General features: G+C 42.2%; 1 protein-coding gene across 2 annotated transcripts in view; it reads right to left on the minus strand.

Moving 5' to 3' along the window:
* LOC139407039 (BTB and CNC homology 1, basic leucine zipper transcription factor 2b) overlaps nucleotides 1-23,337 on the minus strand; it is a 96,594-nt gene that overhangs the window by 67,996 nt on the left and 5,261 nt on the right. Inside the window, exon 1 of one of the 2 annotated variants that reach the window (XM_071150335.1) lies at nucleotides 11,081-11,146. The exons of the other annotated variant lie outside the window; for it this stretch is intronic. The gene's annotated coding sequence lies outside the window, so the exon portion shown is untranslated. Of the gene's footprint in view, nucleotides 1-11,080; nucleotides 11,147-23,337 lie in introns of those variants that run through there. 2 annotated transcript variants of the gene reach the window in all.

The following is a 23,337-nucleotide window of genomic DNA, read 5'->3' on the forward strand; positions in this document are numbered from 1 at the left end:
AAACTTGCAGTAATCATGGCCAAATACCGACCGTGAGGGGGGAGCAAACAAATTTCGCCTTAGGGCCCCCAAAAGGCTAGAGCCGGTCCTGAATGAAAGGTTTCTCCCAGCCCCTTCCCTGCATGGCTGGCCTTTTGCCCGGGCTCAGTCACCCACTCTGGCTCAGTGTCCTCTTTCAGCCTCCACCACTGACATCATTAGTGCCTGAAAGGCCCGGCCGGTTCCGCTCTACAATCCAGGGTTTCATGTAAAGTAAAGTGTAGTAGGTGTATAATTGGTCCTCCGATGTCTGGCAGGTCACCCTATAGCTAGATGCAAAAAATACACAGCGACGCCGTGTGTCCTCGCTCACATGTGGTGTGGGGAAGCCCGGGCAGAAGGCAGCCGGGCAGGAGGTATACATTGGCCATATTGATGACGGAAAAACAAATACGAGATTATTCAAAGGGACCAGAATGGAAACAATGTAGCAGAATTGTTCCAATACACTGTTCTTCCTTTAAAAATAAACCTATATGTTTATCTTTTGTAATGTAGCTACTTGTGGGTCTTCAAGTGGTGTTACTTAACACACACTTTAAGGTTGTAGTTTTTTGGTCATAGATCTTGTGAAAGAACTGTAAATTGGTAGCCTGCAACGGAATCAGTCACCTTTACTGAAGTGTTCGCCACATATTTTCAGACCTGTTCCTCTCTCTCTCTCTCTCTCTCTCTCTCTCTCTCTCTATACAGCTGGTTTATTATTCACAATCCTGCGGGTCAACAGTCTAGCTAGCAGCATGTGTAAGAACCTGTCTTACCTGATTTTTTATCTCTTGGCATTTAGTTATTCTGGGCACCAGGTCAAGCGATATGAGCATCATCTGAATTTCTTTGGATGGGGAGGAAGGGGTCACAGAGCAGTTAAACTGAAAAGACAGCTTCTTTTCCCTGGCAGAGTGAGAGAGTGAGAGAGCGAGCGAGAGAGAGTGTGAGAGAGTGAGAGAGAGAGAGAGAGAGAGAGAGAGAGAGAGAGAGAGAGAGAGAGAGAGAGAGAGAGAGAGAGAGAGAGAGAGAGAGAGAGAGAGAGAGAGAGAGAGAGAGAGAGCCTGCCAGTGAAAAGCCTGGTCTACTTGGCTCGGTGGAAACAGGTGTCAAACAGGAACTCTGTGTTTAACGTCTCCTACTGCAACACGCTTCCTGGAGACAGATGCGGCCTCTCTCTCTCATGGGCCAACCGCCCTGCAAACTGCTGCCTCATCCTTTACCTCTGTCAGATTGTGACCCAGTTTCGGCTGTGTTGGGAAGAGTCAAAACAAAATAAAAACGTAACACACACGTTCCACATTCACCCCTCTGCGCTTGCTTTGGAAATAGAGTTGGATCACAATAGTCACATATTGTGTGTTTAGCCCTTGACTAAACTTCTCTGAATCTCCACAAGCAGACAGTACAGGTAGTGCCACACTGAATTCCATTTCATGTTAGTAAAACTGATGTACTTCTTCATGTACATGGTTGAATTGAGCACAACATATCAATCCCATCACATCCATCTACAAAATCCAGAAAAATAAGCTAAACATAAGCATCACCCCGCAGCGTTAGAAGTGAAGGGGATCCTTGCTTTGCTATTTTTTTTCAAATGGACCCATTTCCACGATGTCAATGAACACAGCGATCATCATGCTGAGATTTAAGGCTCTATTATGCACAGAGCAATACAAGTCTTTCTGTCTGAGTTAACGGTTCAACTGTGATAATTGAACAACAACTTAGCACCAGCTTCAAAGGCCAACTCCTCCCCATCATCTGCTTTTCTATAGATAGAACACCTCACCCACCACAATTATCACAATGCCAAGCTCACTCCCTTCGTGCAATTACAACTAATGCATTCTGCAGAGGCGCACTAAGGGCCTGCTATGGCCTTGAGTAGTACTAAAGAGACACTTTCAAAGCATCAGACCAGCGTCGGCTTTCACACACAATAGGACACAACGAGACATCAACAGCAATTCACCATATTTGAGGTTCATGTTCATTCATCCACCCCCCGAGCTATCATTGCACTGTGACACAAAAAGCGGCATCGGTGTGCTTTAGGACCATGCGGATGCTTTAGAGCGGTCGGGTAGGCTGTTTGGCGGTATAAACCAGCTGTATTTAGGACCCTGCAGGCAGCACAGAGCGTGTAAACAGAGGGAGCTGTTGTCTGAGTGGTAAAAGCAAGCAGAACAGAAACTACCTACTCTTTATTTGGATTTAGCTGGCAAGGTAACTGCTTTTTGACTTAACAGAAAAATGTATTTATCACCAGTGTGGAGTTAGTAGTGCAACTGGCATGTAACTTTAGCAAAAACGTACCCAATTGCCATACTTGAGTAAAAATAAAGATACCTTGATAGAAAATGACTCAATTAAAAGTGAAAGTCACCCAGTAAAATACTACTTTAGTAAAAGTAAAAGTACGTACAAAAAGTAAATGTAATTGCTCAAATATACTTAAGTATCAAAACTAAAAGTAAAAGTATAAATAATTTCAAATTCCTTATATTAAGCAACCAAGCTGGCACAATTCTAGGGGCACACTCCAACACTAAGATATAATATACAAACCAAGCAAACAAAGCATTTGTGTTTAGTGAGTTCTCCAGATCAGAGGCAGTAGGGATGACCAGTGATGTTCTCTTGATAAGTGTGTGAATTGAACCAGTTTCCTGTCCGGCTAAGCATTCAAAGTACTTTTGGGTGTCAGGGAAAATGTATGGAGTAAAAAGTAGATTATTTTCTATAGGAATGCAGTGAAGTAGAAGTTAAAGTTGTCAAAAATATAAATAGTAAAGTCAAGTATTTTTACTTAAATACTTTACACCATTGCAAATGCATTACATGTTTCATCCCTCCTTGACTGAAGTTCTGTCTGAAGTGAATAAACTAGATAGCTAGCCAACTAGCTGTAGCTACCACAGCTCTATCCTCTAGCTATCTGTCAGGTAGCAGTATCTAAGAGCTGTTGTGTGTATGGAAATGTTTTGAAGCCTTTATTTTGTCCCATTTCAACAGAAGTAAATGAACTTGGCTAGTTTTTGCCAGTAGATGTAAAATTATAGTTAGCCAAAAGTTGGCTAATGTTAGCTAGCTAGCTAGCTCACTAACTATAGCTATTATTTTTGTCTGAATAACACTAGACCTGAGTCAAACGATGAAACCAGCGGCCAAACGATTGAAGACCGATATTCTGACATGTTTTGATAGCGCAATGCGAGTTTTTGTTTTAGTCAGTATAGCAATGTAACGTTATTGATCTGTCAGTTTCCCTAGCTAAATCCCTACTTTTCACAGTGACACAATATAAACAGCTCTACAGGCTTCACTGTCATGGTGCACAGTCAGTACACAACACAATGCTCATAATTTCTTAGCAGGATCAGGTGGTGACAGGTGTCACAGCAGGGTCAGACAGCCAGGGAAGACCAGTCTACAGAGCTGAGGTGAATTTTGCAGTATATTTTAACAACCAGTGAATGGATACAAAGTTCCATCTTGAGTTGATGAGTAGGCTACAGTCTGGTATCTGGGATTAATTTAAATTGAAATGATTGAACCATAGATTCTATTCCTGGATAACATCATGTACACCAAGGTAATTATTTTTCCTTCCTCATCTGAACAGGATAAAATGGTGACAGGGGTCTCAGCAGGGTCAGGAAACCAGGGAAGTCCAGTCTGTGACGGCACTGAGGTGAACTTTTACAGATGCAACACTTTATTCTCTTAGCATTTATAGCGGCTAAGAAATGCATTGCCATTAATTGGAAGGTTGGTTATCTTCCCACAATGTCACAATGGATGGCAGAAATGTCAAGTTATGTATCACAATATTTGATTTATTACAAGATTAAAGTTATACTGTGCAACTTTCATAAGGTCTGAACGCTTATATGGAATACTGTATGACAAAAGGAGTCTGTATTGAAAACGTGCCCACATCAGCGGAGATACCTATTTAGGCAATCCCTAGCTGCTGGGCTGCTCAGTCCTCGCCCTGGGGGTCTGCCGTACTGTTGGTTTTCACGCTGGCCTTGGCTTAACACACCTGAAACCAATAATGAATGTTTCACTAAGATCCTAATGATGAGTGGGGTGTTTTGGATTGAGGTGCTGCAGGGCAGTGGACCCTTAGGAGCAGGATGAGTCGATCCAGCTATATTGTGTGCAATTAAAAATAGCTCTACAGTAGTATTAGGCCTATGATATGAATCACAGTGCCCTCCATAATTATTGGGACAGTGAAGCATTTTTTCTTCCATACTACAAAAGTTTGATTTGAAATAAAAAAATGACTAGGAAGTTAAAGTGCAAATTGTAATTTGAGGGTAGAAATTAGAGCACTTTTTGTACATAGTCCCCCCATTTTAGGGGACCAAAAGTATTGGGACAAATTCACTTGTATGTGTATCAATGTGGTAAAAAGTTAAGTATTTGGTCCCACATTCATAGCACGTAATGACTACATCAAGCTTATGACTCTACAAATTTGTTGGATGCATTTGCTGTTTGCTTTGGTTGTGTTTCAGATTATTTTATGCCAAATAGAAATGAATGGTAATGTATTGTGTCATTTTGGAGTCACTTTTATTGTAAATAAGAATAGAATATGTTTCTAAACACTTCTACATTAATGTGGATGCTACCATGATTAGGAATAATCCTGAATGAATCGTGAATAATAATGAGTGAGAAAGTTACAGACACACAATATAATAACCCCAAGACATGCTAACCTTTCACATTACAATAACAGGGAAGGTTAGCATTTTTTTTTGGGGGGGGGGTATGATTTTTGTGCGTCTATAACTTTCTCACTCATCATTATTCACGATTCATTTAGGATTGATTATCCATAATCATGGTAAGACCTTAATGTAGAAGTGTTTAGAAACATATTCTATTCTATTTAATAATAAAAGTGATCCCAAAAAGACCCCAAAAGAGTCATATTAGATTGTGAAGAAATGCAGGAAATTAGCTTTAGATGCCCCAAAAATGAGCTGTAATCAGAATCCTTCATCAGGCTATTCAAGCAATGATCTGGTGAGCCAGCCAATGAACACACATCTGCCTGTGTTTTCGTTTGTCACTGGCGTGCACAAACCGTCTCCAGTCTCCATCAGCCTCTGGCACTGGCGGGCACCACTCTGCTCTGAGTGGATTTTTTTGGGATGATAATGTGTGCATTACACAAGCTGGAAATCACAGTGTGTAAATCCACCGAGAGAGGTCTAACGGGGAACCAAGGAAAGCCCAGCGACTAGCAAGAGAAAACCAACTGCAAACCCGGAGAGAAAAGTCTAGATCATAGATCAGTGCGGTCATAAGAGGGTGGGTGACACATGCACATAGGACTGACACATACAGCATATGGTTGGCTGCGACATGGAACTATAATTCCGCGTGAGAACATCCACCAGAGGCTTCTGACAGTCCATTCAGTATCCACTGCGTGCCACGCCAGGCATTTAAAAGGCACACAATGCAGACAGACGTTCAAGTGCACAAACACATACTGTCTTCAAAGAAAAATCTGATCTGAATTATACTACTCTACTCCTCTTCTCCCTCCCTCTCTCTATCTCGCTCTCTCTCTCCATGTTTAATCTGGACTTGATTGTGAATAGACTGCCAATCCAATATTCACAAAGGGTTTAGGTTACATCCAGGGTGACATGAATATATTGCAGTGTGAAAATATTTGTTCATTCATTGTGCACACTGTACCATTCCCACTGGGCACAGACGTCAATTCCGCGTCTATTCCTTGCAGGTGCCACGTGAGGATCCACACAGTACTTAACAAAGATATTCAGTCAAATGTGGAGCTGAGAAGGTCAAGCAGGAGATTATCCTGTTTAGAAACAGGGGTGGGAGATGGTGGGGATACGGTAATTTCACTTCTACAAACTAAAGACCATTTATCAGACTGTGATAAATAGCGTGTGTTCCAAATGTCCGGTGCGTGGCTGATTGGTTGCACTGTTCTTTCCACTGCCAGGCTGGAACACATTGACATTGATATTTCATCACTCAACAAATTTTCATCTTGACCTCAACACTGGGACTGGAGGGCGAGTTACAGGGGGTCAGGTGGGGTGTGGTGGAAGAGGGGGGGGGGGTGGACAGGGTTGTTTTTGAGAGCAGGGCAAACAGCCCAGCCAATAGGCTCGCAGCAACCTCGAGTCTCGATCAATGAGGGGGGTGGGGAACGGAGACCGATAGACAAGGAGAAGGCAAGAGAGAGAGAAAGAGAGGGGGTGGAGGGAGGGGCGGACTCTTCACCAACTGTGACAGGAGAGACTGGTTGGGAAGACGCCGACTCAGGCAGGGGTCACTCGGTTCAGCTAGTAAATAAGTCATTTGCTCCGAACGCATTCCAAGGCTCCACCTCACCCTCCCGCCCTCTGGTCCAAAGTCTCTTTTCGGGTATTCCTGGGGTTTCTTAGGCTGCTCTCTCTCTGCTCTCCAATGGTGTGTCAACATTTCCTGACGGACTGCCAGTGTAGGCTGTGGTCTTGTTCAGTGTAGGGTGTTCACTGCACATAGAAGAGGACTGGAGGAAGGCCAAATTAGCGGCTGCATTGTCCCTAACAAAAACATTATTCCACTCACCACAGTAAATGAGCCCTGTGCTGGTGAACAATTCCTTCAGAAACCCAACACTGGAAAATAGTTTTTTTTTTCTTCTTCAATCTTTGAAAAATGTTCCCATTCAGTAATGGCTAGAAATGTACTACTACACCAAAATAATCCTTGCATCCAAACAAGCCAGTCAGTAGTATATGCAGATGAATACACCCTGCCTTAAGCAATGCAGAATCTGGCCGTGGCGCCATCTGCCTCGGCTTTTGCTAATCACCTCAACCAGATGGGTTAGTAGCAGATCTTTGAGGAAGGTTGTTTTCCTGCATAATACATGTGAGCATCGCCGGCCCACTAACTGGAGTAGCTGCAGAAATGAATATTGCTTTTTTTCCCTCCTCTCTCGGTTTTAAAATGGAAAGGATTTCAAGAAGAGCGTTTGATTAAATTGCCGATAGAGCCATTTGAAGATTGATGACTGCTCAGACTATTACACACAGTGCTACTGAGCACTTCTCTAATAGGACCAAGTAGTGCCTCTGAAGGGCAAAGAGTCATTGATTTAAAACGTTGATATTGAGATCAGTCCAGAGTCCATTTGGCAGCCAGAAGGGTCTGCAGATCTAGGTTAATACCAAGCAGGCCTGTCCTCGAAAACACTCATCAAGCAGCTTTGACAATTCATCGACAACAGGTGGGCACACTGAATGAACGGCACTTTAAAGGCCGAATGCGAATATCAGCACATCTGTTCTGAATGAAGTCTTCGTAATTTAATTTGGGCTTTTGCCATGTTAGGGAAAATATGAGCAGTTATTCAAGGCTGCTGCACAACCCACTTTACTTGCCTGATGAATCTCCAAATTGAAGTCACTCCCAGTACCAGGTGAAAACAACAGCCAAAATCGGTCTCACAGCCAGACTGCTGCTCTAAGCGCTCTAGGCAGAGGATGAGGACATGTTCATTTTTCGTCTTTGAGCATAAATGTGATATACTGTAAACGTAGGTCTAAATGTGATGAAGATTATAATAATGAGATACTGGAAATATTTGATGAGAGATGTTGGTTATTCTTGAACGCCTCACTACAGATATCAAATCTGTGCATTACGCAAACAGACAGGGTATGAATGGTTCATTCCTGAGCTTAGTGGTCCACTGCAATTCTGAGAAAGGAGGCTGAAGTAAACTGTCTGAGCCAATGGCGAGAGGTTGAAGATGAGGAGAGTAGGATAGTAATATATAAGTAATAGTAATATATAATATATAGAGGCTTTTCCAAGGAGATTTCTAAAGTGGTCTACCTTGACAATTGTCCCACATAATGGTTTCCATGGCAACCAGACTTTAAGATCTCGTCTGCAAACCTCTAGTCCAGAAAGGAACTAGATGAACAATGGCCAACAACTTCCCACCTCCAGATTATAGGACATTTTTTACACAAGTATTTTGTTCATTCCAGTGTCCTGAAGTAAACAAACTTCAATTTTCTGGGAAAAAGGACTCTTCTCCTCTCACAGCACTCCTGTTCCTATGAGCCGTGGCCGTATCCCAAGAGTTCCAAGAGCATTTATCCCAAGAGTATCCTTTCAGTCCTCGGTCTCCAAAAGCTCAGCAGGAATTTCGATGCATCAATAAAGGTTTTCGGCTTACGAGAACGCTTCCTTAAGATAACACAAGAGCTAAAAACATGAAACCCCAAAGGGAGGGAGACTTTTATTTTTATTCATCTAACCATGTATTAGTTATTTTGATAAGACTTTTTGGCCAAGTAAAGAGTTCTACTGATGTGGATTTAGAAGCAAGTCGTTTTAATAAAAACAAGCAGCAAAAACAGCTCTAACTGTAACCAGCTCTTAAAGCTTGAGTACGACTGAGGTTCCATTCTCTCCAACTGTTCCAGCTCTTCTTAGAACCCGTCTGGTAGTCAATAATCCGTTAACCTGCTACACATACTTCAATTATTTACAGTATAGAGTTCAGAGTGAACAAGGGCACTCCATACTTCAGTCTGTCTGAGCAGGGCCACAGGGTCCACAGGGGTCAGTGGGAAAGCTAAGTCCAGACCAACCACTGCCTGCCCTGCCCTGCCCAGAGGCTGCTCTGTCAGTTAAGGAGCCAGCTCACAAACAAACACGCTGCTACTGCTGGCAAAGTGGTTTAGGCCTTGTGACCATTCTCAAATTACTGACCAGCTAATGCTACAAAGTGCATTCTGGGGGAACATTTGGGCAGTATGCACATTCTCTTGTAGACATTTGCTCAATTTCAACCTATTCTTTAATCCATTAGATAGACATTGATATCATGTGCCTTCTCATGCTGAAGCCACTAGCCTCTTTTTCTACGTACCTATGTAATGTAAAATCAACAGCATCTAGAGGCAGTTTATTAAGAAAAAATGCTTTTTAGTTGCTTGTTTTCCCCCCAAACAAACACCCATTTAAAGCGCATAATTACTGCCTCTATTTGCATAAACCTTTCATAAGGAGATGTAAAGGCAAGGGATTTAAAGGGTTTAAAGATATGTACATGTATTTTTGTGAAAAAAAGCTATAGTTACAGTCTATTGGTATACTACTTCCTTGTCCTGACTGAGGGTTTTGGATAACATTGGATTCAACAAACGTTTTCGCTTTCTATACATTTACAGTGCCTTCAGACACTATTGACTTTTTTCCACATTTTGTTGTGCTACAGCCTGAATTTAAAATGGATAACATTTAGATTTTTTGTCATTGGCCTACACACAACACCCCATAATGTCAAAGTGTAATTATGTTTTTTGAAATGTTTGCAAATTAATAAAAAATTAAAAGCTGAAATGTCTTGGGTCAATAAGTATTCAAACCCTTTGTTATGGCAAAGTTCAGGAATAAAGATTTGCTTAACAAGTCACATAAAACCTTGCATGGATTCACTCTGTGTGCAATAATAGTGTTTAACATGATTTTTTATTAACTACCTCATCTCTGTACCCCACACAATTATCTGTAAGGTTCCTCAGTCGAGCAGTGAATTCAACCACAAAGACCAGGGAGGCTTTCCAATGCTTAGCCAAGGTAGATGGGTAAAACATCAACAATAGCAGACATTGAATATCCCTTTCAGCATGGTGAAGTTATTATTACACTTTGGATCAATACACCCAATCGCTACAAAAATACAGGCGTCCTTCCTAACTCAGTTGCCAGAGAGGAAGGAAACCGCTCAGGGATTACACCATGAGGCCAATAGTGACTTTAAAACAGTTACAGAGTTTAATGGCTGGGATAGGAGAAAACTGAGAATGGATTAACAACATTGCAGTTACTCCACAATACTAACCTAATTGACAGAGGGAAAAGAAGGAAGCCTGTGCAGAATACAAATATTCCAAAACATGCATCCTGTTTGCAACAAGGCATTAAAGTAATACTGCAAAAATGTGGCAAAGCAAATCACTTTTTATCCTGAATACAAAGTGTTAAGTTTGGGGAAAATACAATACAAAACCACTCCTCGTATTTTCAAGCATAGCGGTGGCTGCATCATGTAATGGGTATGCTTGTAATCGTTAAGGACTGGCACATTTTTCAGGATAAAAAATACATGTAATGGAGCTAAACACAATCCTGGTTCAGTCTACTAACCACCAGACACTGGGAGATGAATTTACCTTTCAGCAAGACAATAACCTACAACACAATGCAAATCCAAATCTACACTGGAGTTGCTTACCAAGAAGATAGTGAATGTACATGTAAGACCTGAAAATGGTTGTCCAGCAATGATCAACAACAAATTTGATAGAGGTTGAAGAATCCAGGTGTGGAAAGCTCTTAGAGATTTACCCAGAAAAACCCACAGCTGTAATCGCTGCCAAAGGTGATTCTAACACGTATTGATTCTAACATGTGGTTGAATACTTATCTAATCAGCATATATTAATGTTTTATTTTTCAGATTTGTTTTTACGAAGGCAAAAAATGACAATGCAATCCATTTGAATCCAACTTTGTAGCACAATTTTTTGTTGTTGAAAAAGTCAAGGTGTATGAATACTTTCTGAAGGCACTGTAGGCTACTACGTCACATTCCTCTGGGATTTGATCTGTTAACCTATAATGTCCATCAGTCTATGAACAATACACTACTATGCTTTTGATTATAACCATACACAGCTTTGGGGCACCGCAACATAACCTACCACTAGAGTATAACATCAAACCCCTATATAGCCTTTACTCTATGCATCACTGCAATGCTAAATGCCAGACTGACATGACAAATCCGTATCTGTCTGCAGGGCAGTGAACTCAAAACATGCTGGTGTCAGGGGAATCACTCCAACTGCAGGGAAGCACAACAACCCCATGGAAAAGGAATACAAGCTCCTGACAGTGGAACGAAAAGCAACCCAATCTGATCATGCGGATTAATAGGTCAAACTAGCAGATTAATAGGTCAACTGAAACTTGCCTCTTTGTGTGTTTTTGTCGTCTGTGGTGGTTAACCTAATACAATGTCCTGTCTTGTCCGACGAGTGACTGTGATTCTGGGACAAGCTGGCAGGGAGCTGGACGTTCCTCCCCTCCCCTCTGGCTCTGCCAGCAGTGTATTAAAATAAATCTGTGCACAGGTCCCACCCCTGCATGTTCGCCAGACATTACCTTATACAAGGCTGGCTCCAGTGCATTCCTCTGTCTCCCCTAGCCTGTGAGCAGCTTTTAACCCCCCTGCTTCCCCTGTCCTCATCCCTCCCTTCACCCTGGTGTGGTTCTGTCTCTGTGTGTACATGATCTCACATGACTCAACAAAACTCTGGGCCTGGAGAGGGCTGTCCAGAGCCTTTCCCAGGAGGACGAAGAATGACTTTGTGGAAGGGACCCGGAGCTCTGCCGGTAATTTGGCTCAAATTACCTGCTTGTCAAGCCTGGTGAATTTGGCTAAAAATGAAAGAAAGCGGAGCCCACGACAGGCGGATGAATGAACCCAGCGGTCCCCCCTGATAACTGGCCTCCCAGTTCCCCCCGCGCCACGCAGCGTCTCCGGGAGGACCCGCTCAGCTCGGAACAAAGATGTTCTAATGCTGGGCACGGCTCAGAGTGCTGAGAGCATTCCAACAACAAACATTCCCCTTTTCTCAACAGAGGAGAGTACTGAAAGAGAAGGGGGGGGGGGGGGGGGGGGGGGCGAGTAGCAGAACGAATGATGAGCCAAAGTGAGAGGGAATTCCTGTGCTTTCACTCACTCTCCCCATTTGCCCCTCCTGTAAACATTCCCACTCCAAATTTATAAAAGAGACATCACTCCAAAACAGAGCAGCAAACTCAGAGCCAGCCTCCAGAATCCAACCGAAACAAACATGAACACAGCAGATAGACAGGCCATACTTTCTCTGGGCTCTGAGAGAGAACTGAAGTCCCCCCATCCGGCCATCAATCGGAACAGTCTTAAGTCTTAAGTCTTAAGTGTGAGGAGTAGCGGTCCTGGCGCTGAGCAAGAGATGTAAGTGCTGCTAATGCAATGAGGAATGTCCTGACGTGGAGCTTCTTTAAATAATTTCATAGCTGTTTACCGTATATGTTCAGCTCCTATGAGGTCTGCACGGGTGTTCCAGACTGCCATCTGGTTTCTATTTGGAATTGCAGATGCAGTGACAACGCTGGTAGTGGAACAGGCTGTGAAATGAGTGCATTTTCAGCTTTGCAACAGGTCAGTCCTGGATGTCGGGTTCACCTCGCACAGCAAACACACACGCACACAGTCACAAGATGGATTGTTGTGACGAGATTCTACCTCATTTCGCCTCACAGGCCAGGCTACCCAAGAGCATCCTGAAACATCATCCTCACCTAACAAAATACCTAAATGGTAAGAGGCGATAAGTGGCACAGTAGGTGTTAAAAATAGGCCTCTCTGGGACAGATACAGACGTGTTTTTTTTTCTGGCATTTACACTCTTGCGTGGTGACTCTTGCGCGGTGACTATGTAGCTGAGGGAGAATGTCACAGCACCGCTGATACAAATGGTGCACTCCAGACAAGATGCTGAACAACAGCCACTGAAAACATACTGTCCGTCTGTCTGAGAGGCTCGGCTTCCAATGAGAACAACAAAAACAAAAACATTCTCACAAATGCCTTTGTCTCGCTGATACAAAGTGTTCCACAATGTCTAAATGGGGCTAATGTTATCTGTGAGGCATAGACAACCCTGAAAAGACCTGGGATCCTGCCTTTTCAGATAGAGGTATTCTTTGTTTGTTTTTTTATGTCAGTGCTGCTATACATGACATCTTACCATGTAAAGGATCATGAAAACATTACATCACACCAGAAAAATCCAAGTGAGAAATCAAACCTTGACAGGTGCAGTTTACTGCACATCAATCAATGCCTTCTGAAGGAAAGGGAAGACAGAGGGAGAGAGAATCCCTGAAAGCCATTTGTTTAGCAGAAGACTTGATTCAATAGACATCTGAATCACACTCCGGAGGTCGAGTTTATTCTCCAACCCGTAAACAATGAGCACTGAGTCATGTTATAGTATGAGCCATTTCTTCTGCGTAACGATGAAATATAACAATTCTAATTTTGCTATGCTCTTGGTTTTAAAGAGGGAACTGAGTGTTTCCATTAATTTTATCTCACAATATTGTAACTTTAAATTATCCTACTTATCAGTGATATTTGCATGCCATGATATTTGGAATGAATACAACTTTATTTAAACTACTTTGCCCTTCTCAAATTGAAGCCGGTTATAAAACGCATTTGTTCTCATACAATTGACTGATTCAAAGATATTCCAAATGTATAAAATGGCATCATATCTCTCTCTCAGTGTCACACCTACATGCAACATGCCTCAGAGTGACACAAACAATGACCTCTTTCACTGCCTTCCCCATGCTGGATGAGAATAGGTGCACCATGGGAGCCAGACTGCTTGCTTGTAGTGCATGTGGATAATTGTGAAACATTAGAGGAATCCAAGCATTGGTTAATGTCCCTTTAACTCACAGGCATCTGCTCTTGAACTATACGGTTCAATTACCCCCCCCCCCCAAAAAAAGGTTGCTTTGCAATATAGGCATCATGAAATTAAAAAAAATGAATCAGGACATTTATAACACCAGTCGCACTAGCATGTATTCTGAGCAGGTCTTAGCCATGTTACATAGCTGCCTAGATGCCACCCAGGTGGTCCGAGGCTAAGCGCTCTTCTGGGTTGTACTCCTACTATAACCCTTAGCATTAGCTCTAAGCTACAAACCTTGTATATGAGACTAACAGCAGTGAGACACAATGATCCATTGTGCTACTAATTGCACACACTTTGCCATTATTTTTACAACACATCCATTCAATGGGATCTTGTATCGGAATTTAAATATTTAAAAAGAGTGAATTGGGAAAAGTATATGAATTCATTGTTGTTTCTGTTAAATGTTTCTACATATATTTGGCTACGGCCAAAATTCTAGCACCTGCAGAGGAAGTCACAAAAGGAAGCTTAATTTCCGTAGCATTTTTTTTAATAAATAAATTGAATCGCTTAAATATATTTAGTCTGGCTGAAAATGTGTTGCAGTGAACTCTGTCAACTAACAGTTGACAACACAGTTCAACTTGGGGTATAATTCCTAGAGACTACAATCATCCGACTCCAAGGATTTCTTAAAGAGTTTTGTGGCTCAACGTCTCTCCTCCCAGCTTTGCCGTAAACCAGGGCTCCGTGAATCAGGTTGAGATAGACCTGTCTATTTTCTTCTGTTTCTTCTGATATGGTCCATAAGCTAAGCAACTGAGGACATCTTTCTTACTACGCAGTTCAAAAGCATGGGGGGAAAAGTAAACCCAAAGGAACGTATTTCTAGCAAGTAACGTGTGCTGATGAATATGACTTTATAAACTTAATACCTAGATAAGTGGTAAATAGTCGATATACGTTATTGTAAAAGTAGCAATAAAAAGTAGCATTTGTGACCACAAAATACTTTGCTGTATAACATGAAAACAGCTTCCTTGACAACATAAATGTTACTTTGAGAACATCGGTTACTTACACGTTGGTCGTCCATGGTGTTAGTAATCAGTAACAAGTCATTCACCAGCAGCAGTGACTCTATAACACCAGTCGCACTGCTATGTAAAAGTGTTATGCCAGTCATTTGATTGGCAGCTCAGGGGTCTGTAGTGTGGGCTTCATGTATCACTCTCACACACACACAGACACACACAACTCCTCGCAGTAGCACTTCCCATTGGCTTATGGCCCAGACCAATGGCAAAGACTCACAACCAAATATGTGTGATGTCAATCTAACTATCTTATCACAACTGAAATAAAACATTCCAAACACAAGCGCACATAAAGGTCACGAAGCACAGATGTGCCTACGTAGTTTATGTTACGCCACAATTTATCCTTCAAACAAAAACCTGATCAAATCTGCACCATCATCACATCATAACAACAAAATATCTGATCTGCTAACAGTTCTAACTTTGCCACCAAAGAGGCGGCAAATCAAATTGAAGAAGCTTGTAAACCGCAATACTACTCTATAAATTGGCCTGTGCATGATAATCAAGCCACTCAACCAAGAAAGGTGCTTAAAGAGCTGCAAACGTATGGCGTAGTTTACTGGGGCTCAGTCCACTGGATTGAGAGCAATCTATTGATGAATCACACTGACTTTACAATGCTTCATGGCTACTCATTACCCTGTTCAAACAGATGACACAATGTCAATTATGAATACAGTAAGAGAACGCTAAGCTAACCTAAAAGTGGATGCTAATTATGATTAGGACTCATTTGCTTCCTCCCCTCCAAATACAGCCTCTGAGAGTAAGAGGAAAGAGATGCGGCGCAACAGTAATCCATCTGAACCTTATCCATCTTAAAGCCTTTCGTGCAGGCGGCACTATCAATCCAGATTCTCTCTGTCGGTGATGGAAAAAACACGGCAAGAGGAGCTATTGTCTCGAGAACGAGCGGGAGAAAAGAGCAAATGCTATTGACGTGGCCATAGATACAACTGAGAATTGATTATACGACAGAATTATCAAGTTAATTCAACTAAAACTACCCACCTTTGCGTTCAAAGTAGTGCTGAGCAATTAATGCATTTTGAAGTCGGTTCGGTTTCGGATTTAGATTTTGGGTTTGTATAATTATTTTAGACATTAAATGCAATATGTGGGTTGAATGCTGTGACTGCCAGTCTGCCACAGAACAGCGCAGACTGGCTCTAACCAGAATAGAAAGAGGAGTGCGAGGCCCCGTTGCACAACTGAGCAAGAGGACAAGTACATTAGTGTCTAGTTTGAGAAACAGACACCTCACAAGTCCTCAACTGGCAGCTTCATTAAATAGTACCCGCAAAAACACCAGTCTCAACGTCAACAGTGAAGAGGCGACTCCGGGATGCAGAGTTCCTCTGTCCAGTGTCTGTGTTCTTTTGCCCATCTTAATCTTTTCTTTTCATTGGCCAGTCTGAGATATGGCTTTTTCCTTGCAACTCTGCCTAAAAGGCCAGCATCCCAGAGTCGCCTCTTCACTGTTGATGTTGAGACTGGTGTTTTTGTGGGTACTATTTAATGAAGCTGCCAGTTGAGGACTTGTGAGGCGTCTGTTTCTCAAACTAGACACTAATGTACTTGTCCTGGTTGCTGATAATGGGCCTAATACGCCTGTGTAGATATTCCATAAAAAATCTGCCGTTTCCAGCTACAATTGTCGTTTACAACATTAACAACGTCTACACTGCATTTCGGATCAATTTGATGTTATTTTAATGGACAAAAATGTAGCTTTTCTTTCAAAAACAAGGACATTTCTAAGTGACCCCAAACTTCTGAACAGTAGTGTATGTAGATAAATACATGAACATTTATTAATTGAGTGGACTAAAAGAGACTCAAAAGGGAACATCACATTTGTAACAATGGGGGTAGTTTTCCAAGCAACATCCTTCAACATCCTATTGTATCTAAAAACATACATACATCAAAGATCCACCACCATATTTTACAGTAGGTATGGGGTTCTTTTATGCTCATGCGTTCTTATTTCGACGTCAAACACAACACTGTGGTGCGTGGCCAAAGAACTCTATTGTTATGTCATCTAACAAATGTAAACGCCTGGGACCTCATGTATAAATGTTGCGAACGCTCAAAACATGCCACAAAACATGCGTGTGCCAGTCTTTCACATAGAAGTAAGTATTTATAAAAAACGAACTTGACGTGAGAATGTGCTTATCCACCCGCAAACTTTAGACCATGCGTACGCACAGTTTGTAGTGGTTGAAGTATTGCACTGCAAGAAGGCAAAAGTAACCCCGTAGCCTTGTACAAATGGGGAATGTATGATGACACTCTTTTCATAACAAATAAAAAAGGTAGCTAAATATAATAACAAGATGCAATCATTTGCCGTTAGTGCAAATTATCCTTACACAGGTGCACCTTGTGCTCGGGACAATAAAAGGCCACTCTAAAATGTGCCGTTTTGTCACATATCACAATGCCACAGATGTCTCAAGTTTTTAGGGAGTGTGCAATTGGCATGCTGACTGCAAAAATGTCCACTAGAGCTGTTTTTTTATGTTCATTTTCTCTACCATAAGCCACCTCCAACAGTGGGTGGGCCTGGCTCCCAAGTGGGTGGACCCCTGCCCAGTGATGTGAAATCCATAGATTAGGGCCTAATGAAATAATTTAAAATGACTGATTTCCTTATATGAACTGTAACTCAGTAACATCTTTGAAATTGTTGCATGTTGCATTTATATTTTTGTTCAGTATATTTAGGTCAAATAGGAATCTACAGTGAACTCCAAAAGTATTGGGACAGTGACACATTTGTTGTTGTTTTGGCTCTGTATGCCAGCATTTTGGATATGAAATGAAACAATATGAGGTTAAAGTGCAGATGCTCAGCTTTAATTTGAGGGTATTTTCATCCATATCGGGTTAACCATTTAGAAATTACAGTACTTTCTGTATGGGACCAAAAATATTGGGACAAATTCACTTACGTATATGTATATTACAGAAGGTCAAAGTTAAGTATTTAGTCCCGTATTCATAGCACGCAATTTACTCTACAAACTTGTTGGATGCATTTGCTGTTTATTTTGGTTGTGTTTCAGATTACTTTGTGCCCAATAAAAATGATTGGTAAATAATGCATTGTGTAATATTGGAGTATTTTTATTGTAATTAAGAATAGAATATGTTTCTAAACACTTCTCCATTAATGTGGATGCTACCATGATTATGGAAAATCCTGAATGAATTGTGAATTTTATTTTTTATTTAACCTTTATTTAACTAGGCTAGTCAGTTAAGAACAAATTCTTATTTACAATGACAGCCTAGGAACAGTGGGTTAACTGCGTTGTTCAGGGGCAAAACGACAGATTTTGAACTTGTCAGCTTGGGATTTGATCTAGCAACCTTTCGGTTACTGGCCCAACACTCTAACCACCTGCCGCCCCTGCCGAATAATGATGAGTGAGACACACAAATATAATACCACCCCCAAAAATGATAACCTCCCATGTTATTGTAATGGTGAAAGGTTAGCATGTCTTGGGGGTAGGATATTTGTGCGTCTGTAACTTTCTCAATGATCATTATTGAGAATTCTTGGTTCAGTCTATTCATATTTAAGCAATACGGTTCGAGGGGGTGTGGTATATTGGCCATATATCACTAACCCCCGAGGTGCCTTATTGCTATTATGAACTGGTTACCAACATAATTAGAGCAGTTCAAATAAATGTTTTGTTGTACCCGTGTACGGTCTGATATACCACGACCGTCAGCCAATCAGCATTCAGGTCTCGAACCACCCAGTTTTTAATGCATGTTATAGGATGGTAATACAGAGTGACAAGTAGCCACGTTAGGAATACTCTGTACAGGAAGAGCTACATTCCAAATGTCAAACTCCATTGTGGATTTCACTGAGCCATACTTTAATGTTTTCCATTCCACAAGTGTGCAAAACGAAATGGAAAATCCATCCCTTTTATCCGTGGTTCTAACTTTCACTCTCTCTTTTAAAACACGCACCATTTTAAAATGGTAAATGTTCATATTTAATAATACTAGCAAAATTGTAATTGTATACTCTTTGCTATTCTTTTTCTTTATGGGATAGTTGAATGATCTGTTCCGAATGTCTTTTCTTTGCTACACTTTTGTTTTTTTTCATCGAGAAAACACACCACACACAAGAAACAGGCACAACTAGCCACACCACCACACAAAGCTCCTCCACCAATGGCAGCCTATTGTGAGGCGGAGAGAGAGCTGCCACCGCAAGGCAAATCCTGTTGATCTGGTCGTGAGCCAACTGGTTTACAGTATTTCAACAGGAAGTGGGCACTACGCCCCTGCTCCTCCACGCCCACCTCCTCTCTTTCCGCCCTCCTCCCAACCACCTGTGCAAGTCTCACAGGATGAAGATCCCCAACACCCACCAGTCTCATAAACACTAGCTAGGTCTACAGCTGCACCATACCCAAAACCACACTACGTACGTGTTTGTCTACTTTTACACTCCACTGCTTCGATTTCAATGATTTCAATGAAAATATTGTTCTGTATTTTTGCAACTTGTATTTTGACCGAAATAAAACACATTTCAAACATTTTTTTGAATAACTGACAGTAACTGCATGATTCTAAGTATGAAATGGTTACACTTGTATAATTGCAGGGGCAAATCAATGAAGTAGCCTACACATGAAAACAAATAAAGAGAAGTTCCATGAAGCTGATTCATAGATAATCATTATTATGTCCTGACTTGTTTATCTTGACTCTGGAGAAAGGGACTCATTCGAGAAAGAGAAAAATAATGATTATTCATACAGCGTAAATCATCAGACACAGATGTTGGAGCTCTGTGTTAACATCCCCTCACACACACACGGGGAATATTTTGTTTTTCGGGCGAGCCGTTCTGATATGCTAAGCAGTACTAATAAATAAGTCTAGAAGGAATGGTGACCTTTGCCAAAGCCAAGGGTTACCTCAGAGTTCACAGTAACGGCTGACTTGCCCTGGGCCTGGGTCTGGCAGACAGACAACAACAGACTGCCACGGGATCATCCCAGCTCTCCCTCTATTCTCCCTCCCTCCCTCGCTCCCTCACTATAACAATGATCTCACTCCCCTTACCAGGACTCCACTGATTGTTTTAAATACCTTCCACTCTCCAATGCTTGAAAGACTGCCCCCCCCCCCCCCATCGACTAAGGAGAGAAACAGGAAAAGGGGGGAAACAAAATTATCCTGGCAGGAAACGTTGGGCCCTCTAGCCACCCTGGGACTCGGGTTCACTCAGGTATCCACCTATATTATTTTAAATGACCGACAACGACGACAAAACCCTTGTAATTTAATAAGGCTCGGTGAGAGAGAGAGCACACATGGAAAAAATATCAAATTCTTTTACGGAAGAATTGCTGTTGGCAGGATTGTGAGGAATCCGATGATGACATGGGTTGCCAAGGTGAATGAAGTGAAGGAATACCTCAACACCTAATACCATATCTCTGGTGAAATGAAGATTACGGAAATATTGACAGTATGCCTGTGGACTGTTCATTTGAGATTTTGCAGGTCTGTTGCATCACTCAAATTACATTTTACAATTTCATCTTTTTTAGATTTGCACTTTTAACATGATCTATAATCAGAGAGGAAACAAAGAGACCAAAGATAACCCTGAAGGAGCTGCAAAGATCCACAGCAGAGATTGGAGTATCTGTCAATAGGACAACATTAAGCTGTATACTCCACAAAGGTGGGCTTTACGGAGGAGTGGCCAGAAAAATGGCATTGCTTAAAGAAAAAAATAAGCAAACATGTTTGGTGTTCGCCAAAAGGCACATGGGAGTCTCCCCAAACATATGGAAGAAGGTATTCTGGTTAGATGAGACTAAACTTGAGCTATTTGGCCATCAAGGAAAACGCTATGTCTGGCGGAAACCTAACACCTCTCATCACCCCGAGAACATCATCTCCACAATGAAGCATGGTGGTGGCAGCATCATGCTGTGGGGATGTTTTTCATCGTCAGGGACTGGGAAACTGGTCAGAATTGAAGGAATGATGGATGGCGCTAAATACAGGGAAATTCTTGAGGGAAACCTGTTTCAGTCTTCCAGAGATTTGAGACTGGGACGGAGGTTCACCTTCCAGCAGGACAATGGCCCTAAGCATACTGCTAAAAAAACACTTGAGTGGTTTAAGGGGAAACATTTAAACGTCTTGGAATGTCCTAGTCAAAGCCCAGACCTTAAACCAATTGAGAATCTGTGATATGATTTATAGATTGCTGTACACCAGCGGAACCCATCCAACTTGAAGGAGCTGGAGCAGTTTTTCCTTGAAGAATGGGCAAAAATCCCAGTGGCTAGATGTGCCAAACTTATAGAGACACACCTCAAGAGACTTGCAGCTGTGAATAGTGATGCATGTTCAAGTTTTCTGTTTTTTTGTCTTATTTCTTGTTTGTTTCACAATAAAACAAATATTTAACATCTTCAAAGTGGTAGGCATGTTGTGTAAATCAAATGATACAATCCCCCCAAAAAATATTTTTTAATTTCAGGTTGTAAGGCAACAAAAAGGAAAAATGCCAAGGGAGGTGAATACTTTCGCAAGCCACTGTATATTACGACAAAGCATGATGTTGACATGCAATAGTTGATGTGATTCGTGTGTGCCACTCGTGTGACTCCGACTGCATGTCCTCCCTCACAGGTTTGTGTAGACCCTGTGCAGAGATACAGCTTAACTCTACTTAAAGCCCACACATTAGCTTTCTGGCACACCCCTCATTGATGTGCTGCACATTTCTCTGCACAACAATACGTCCTGTATAATGCTGAACACCAGCAGAACAAAAGAGATTGTCACAGGGATAACAGCAAGGATATGACCTCAGGCTAAATAGGAAGACAACAGAACAGAATTATTTTGCCCTGACATCGTGTCAGGCTGTGGCCACAACACAATCAGTTAGCGTCCGACAGAGATAGAGGGTAACCTTCACAAAAAAAGAGTAGCCCTCGCAGAATCATGCTTTGAACTATTGAAGAGGAAAGCATTAGCAGTGTAAAACAAGTCGTGAATGAGGACGCGCTGAGTAAGTTAGAGACAGGCAGGCGAGTGATTAATAAAACGTCTAGATGCCGTAAATCGGACTGTTGAGCCCCTCTGCTCCACTAGGAGCTGAAAGTAAGGCAGTGTAAGTTGGTTGGTTTAGTAATGGGAGGTTGACTGGGTGGATGAGTGAGCGGTCGGTCGGTCATTGGTCAGAGGGGCTCCGGTTCGCCTCCGCATTTGACTCAGCTGCTGCAGATGGAAAATGCTGACAGGCGGGAGGGGATGGCTCTAAATTTAACTAGGAGGAGTATGATCTATTGCGTTCCCCATACACAACACAGACACCCTGCAGACAAGATCCAGTTATTCTGCCTCAAATTCACAGCAAAACAGCCCTAATTTGATAAGGTGTGTAACATGCATGTCATCACCACTATGAGAGGAAGGCCCCCAAGGGAGTAGACAACACCTGGAACAGAACTGGGTGTTTTGCTTTGCTCTAAATATAGAACAGGCATCTTAGGAACACTAACAAAGGCTTAGGAAACGAAACAAAATGCAGACAGGGGTTTGTCATCTAAATTATACAACTACTCCCATGACACACTGGTGCATTTGCTCTTTGGCCGTTCTTTAGCTGAATGTGGTTCTGGTAAAGAACCAATGCCTGCCTGGTGCATGTTGGACTGTAACTGTGCTGCTGACACAGTCAGACAAATAGGCCCAGCTGAGGCTCTTGATGTGGTTCCTATGCCGCCATTTTCCGAGTCAACTACAGAAAAAAATGACTTGCATCACGTACGTCACTCAAGTCCTCTGATGCTTAAGAGGAGAGGACCACACACAGTGGCAGGGCTGGTGAAAACATGCACAGCCTACATTTAAATGCTCAATTTTAAGACATGTAGCCATGCACTCTCACGTGATACCATAAGAAGATATACAAATGAGCAAATGCACAGAAAACAATGGTGTGAAAACATAATTAAAACAGACATTGACAGTGACACTGAATGCCATTGCTATACATCTACAAGTGGAACCGAAAAAGAGGTCTGATTTCAATGGAACTGGACAGGAAATGCAGGTGTTGGTATTGACTTCCCATTTAAGAAGCACACTGGTATCCCATCACCAATACAACAACAGTTGTACTGTCAAGCAGGAGCTGAAAGGGACTCCTTTGGCATGATACTCATGCCTTTGCCCTCAGATAAGAGCTGATTATTGAGGCTCTTCAGTGACACTTGAGGCTGAGAGCACTGCAAGCCCACTCCTTGGCATAGTCTTGTCTCACCAGAGAGCGCGAGAACACTCCTATGCTGGCGCCTTTTCTGTGAGGGGCTCACCGTGTCCAAATGGCAGCTGTGCCGGCTTTACCACGCCCGCTCCTCACACTCCCCCAGCCCTCTCTACGCTTCACAAAGGAAACCAGAGGATCCAGCAATGTGAGGAGGACACTTCCAAGCACACAGCACCTCCAAGCACACAGCCATGCCGAGCGCCCATTAGGGAAAGTGATCAAACACGGTGGCGTCTTCCAATTAACTTCTGAACAAAGATATCACTGCAAAGTGATCTGAAAGGCC

The sequence above is a fragment of the Oncorhynchus clarkii genome, chromosome 4, assembly GCF_045791955.1.
Source record: "Oncorhynchus clarkii lewisi isolate Uvic-CL-2024 chromosome 4, UVic_Ocla_1.0, whole genome shotgun sequence".
Taxonomy (NCBI): Eukaryota; Metazoa; Chordata; class Actinopteri; order Salmoniformes; family Salmonidae; genus Oncorhynchus; species Oncorhynchus clarkii.